Consider the following 3734-nt stretch of genomic DNA (forward strand, 5'->3'; position numbering starts at 1 on the left):
TCCTGTTTAATTGATCTTGAAATTGTTGGTTCGGATTAGGTTGGGCAGGTTGATTATTTTGGCCATGATATGGTGGTTGGGAGTTTTGGTATGTGGAATTGTTATGTTGGTTGGGGTTGTAAGGTTTGTGGTTTTGTGGTTGGGTTTGCTGGTTTCCCCACCCAAAGTTTGGGTGGTTTTTCCAGCCTAGGTTGTAAGTGTTGGAATGTGGATCATATGGTTGCCTTTGTTGATTTCCCACATAGTTGGCCTCTTCCCAATCACCTCCTTCAGTGCTTACTTCCTCTTGATCTTGTGTGTGTATTGCAGCCACTTGATTTGTTTCTAATTTCCTGGTGAGCTCTGCTAGTTGCTTGGCAAACACCTTGTTTTGGGCTAGAATTGTATCAACATGGTTCAGCTCCATGACTCCCTTAGTGTTGTGTCTCTTTGAAGCATAGTAGTACTCATTCTCAGCCACTGTCTCAATCACTTCAATGGCTTCTTCCACAGTCTTTTTCCTGTTCAATGAACCTCCTGATGAATGGTCTACAGCCTTCCTTGATTCATAAGAAAGTCCATCATAGAAAATATGCAATTGCACCCAGTCATGGAACATGTCTGGTGGGCATTTCCTTGTCAAATCCTTGAACCTCTCCCATGCCTCGTAGAGAGTTTCACCATCTTGTTGTCTAAAAGTCTGAACCTCAGATCGAAGCCTATTGACCTTTTGTGGGGGGTAGAAACGTGCCAGAAACTTGCTTTCCACCTCATCCCAGGTTGTTAGGCTCCCCCTTGGGAATGATTCCAGCCACTTAGCTGCCTTGTCCCTAAGTGAAAATGGGAACAAGAGCAGTTTATAGGCATCTTCCTGGACTCCATTGGACTTCACAGTGTCGCAAATTCTCAGGAATTTTGTGAGGTGTTGGTTTGGATCTTCATTAGCACTCCCACCAAATGAACAATGATTCTCCACCAGTGATATTAGCTGTGGTTTGAGTTCAAAATTGTTGGCCTGAATGGGTGGTTTCTGAATGCTGCTACCACAATTCCCAGAGGTTGGGTTTATGTATGAACCAAGAACCTTCCTCTCGGGAATGGCATTGTTTCCATCAGCTCTCTCATGGTTGTGAACTTCTCTATCCATGTTGAGATCTAGAGCTTCCTCAAAAATGTCCTCAGATTCTCCTTCAGATTCTTCTTCTCCCATTACTCTCTTCCCTCTTGCTTCCCTTCTAAGTTTATGAAGGGTCCTCTCTGGTTCGGTATATGGAGGAGTTGATGTCTCTCATCTCCTACCTGTCATACAAGAACACAACACAGGCAACAAACAAGTGAAATACTCTTGGTTAATGGAAGAGTATGGTTAGAGCAGTTGAGGAATTAATTCAAATAGTTAGTGAGTCAGTGAGTTAGTTGCTTGAATTTAAAGGCATAAAGAAAGAAAGCAAGTAATAGAGTGCAGAAATTAAAATTCAACAAGTAACTTGAACTGAATTAACAAAACAAGAAAAATGCTCAATCTAGTTAACTTCCAATTTGAGAATTGTCAATCGAAAACCAATCCCCGGCAACGGCGCCATAAACTTGATGCTACGATTTTAGGAAATTGCACGATCGGCAAAAATTCCTTCCGGCAAGTGCACCGGTTATCGTCAAGTAAAAACTCACAATAGAGTGAGGTCGAATCCCACAAGGATTGGTTGAGTGAGCAATTCGGATTAGAAGTGTGTTCTAGTTGAGCGGAATCAAGATTTAGATGAGAATTGCGGAATGTAAAATTGGCGGGAAACGTAAATGGCAAGAAATTGAAATTGCGGAATCTTAAATTGCATGAATTAAAGAGCGAGAAGCTAAATTGCTGAAATTAAAAAGGGATCGGGGTGATTGCATGAATTTAATTGCAGAATGTAAAGAGAAAGTGGTAGATCAGAAATGGGGAATTCATTGGGTTTCAGGAGATATTGAGATCTCCAAATCAAAACATTTTTATCCCTTCCTCAACCAATGCGTTCATTGAATTTTGCTTGGCAATCTTATATGATTGGATCCCAATCCCTTGGCTCACCAATTCTCTCTAAAAACAAACAAATTCCCAATCCCTTGGTTTAAATGTTCATAAGAAGAGATGACGCTCGATCACTGATTATACCACACAGTTTCATGAACTACAATAATTTGGTAGGATTACATGTCACAATATCCATCCAAACCCCAATCCAATTCACTGTGAGAAAGCTTCTCTAGCATGAATCCTCCATTCCTTTCCCAAGGTTCCGAAGGATTCCAATTATGGATAGTTTCTTTCCCAAGACAACTAACCAATGGAATTAGATCGAGAAGCTTTCTAACAAAAATTCAAGAGAAAAGATTGAAGAAGAAGATAAAAACTATTATTGATTTATTGAATTACAATAGAGCTCCCTAACCCAATGAAAGGGGGTTTAGTGAGTCATAGCTTTGAATTCAATTACAAAAAGTATGAAAACTAGAAAAAATGATCAAAAGTCCTCTTCCTAACTTAAATTTTATCCTATTTATACACTTTCTAAATTGAGCTTCTGTTGTGTTTCTTGGGCTTTGAGGCGTTTCCCTGATTTCCTTTTGCTTTGGGTTTATGATACATAATCCTGATGAGGCTGCTGATCCAATTCTGTAAAATTCATTGAGCCAACTTAGTGATAATCAAGTAATGACACATGACTCAACAAATTGAAATTCCAGACTCATCAATTCTTCAGGCCCAATCCCATAAACCATGATATTCAATTGGGTTTCATACCAGAGTACGTTTAAGTTAATGTTTGTGCTCAAATGCTAACTTAAACTGCAATATCTTTGGCCCAGAAACCTTTTCAAATAGTGGCGTTTAAGTTGCAGTTTAAGCTTAAACTGCCACTTAAACGCCAGACACTTCCAGTGATTCCTTTTGTGGAAGCACGTTTAAGTTCCAGTTTAAGCTTAAACTGGAACTTAAACGTTGGACACTCCTGGAGGTGGTATAACTCAAGCACGTTTAAGCTTCAGTTTAAGGTTAAACTGAAGCTTAAACGTGGAAATGGAAGAAAGCAACCCTGGAGGGTGAATTTGGTCGAACACGTTTAAGCTTCAGTTTAAGGTTAAACTGAAGCTTAAACGTGGAAATGAAGAAAGCAACCCTGGAGGAGAATTTTGGTCGAACACGTTTAAGCTTCAGTTTAAGGTTAAACTGAAGCTTAAACGTGGAAATGAAGAAAGCAACCCTGGAGGAGAATTTTGGTCGAACACGTTTAAGCTCCAGTTTAAGGTTAAACTGGAGCTTAAACGTGGAAATGGCTTCCTGGTGCATTTCTCATTTCTGGCGTTTAACTTCCAGTTTAAGGTTAAACTGGAGGTTAAACGCCACTTTCAGCTTTTCCTCAGCTTTCATGATTTTGGCGTTTAAGCTCCAGTTTAAGCTTAAACTGGAGCTTAAACGCCACTGATAGTTCCCAGCATTATATGGCTTGGCAGTTTAACTTCCAGTTTAAGCTTAAACTGGAACTTAAACTCCACATGTGATATTCAAGCTTCCTTTATTGATTTTGTTGCTTCCTTGCCTAGCCTCTTCTTCCCTGAAATCATCCAAACAACTGCATCAAAGTCTTGCAAAATTTCATGAGAAATCTTCCATTCATAGCATTCAAGTAATATAACTAAAAACTCATGGAATTTGCATCAAAATCATACTGTTTGGATGGTTCATTGCTTTGTTATTCATTTAACCATTCTTGGTT

General features: G+C 39.4%; 1 non-coding gene across 1 annotated transcript; it reads left to right on the plus strand.

The window, feature by feature from the left end:
- Positions 1-596: 596 nt before the first annotated feature.
- LOC130953829 (small nucleolar RNA R71) lies at positions 597-700 on the plus strand. Its single transcript, XR_009075989.1, has one exon. It is a non-coding gene; the product is annotated as a small nucleolar RNA R71 (small nucleolar RNA).
- Positions 701-3734: the final 3034 nt, after the last annotated feature.

This window comes from Arachis stenosperma, chromosome 9 (assembly GCF_014773155.1).
Source record: "Arachis stenosperma cultivar V10309 chromosome 9, arast.V10309.gnm1.PFL2, whole genome shotgun sequence".
NCBI lineage: Eukaryota > Viridiplantae > Streptophyta > Magnoliopsida > Fabales > Fabaceae > Arachis > Arachis stenosperma.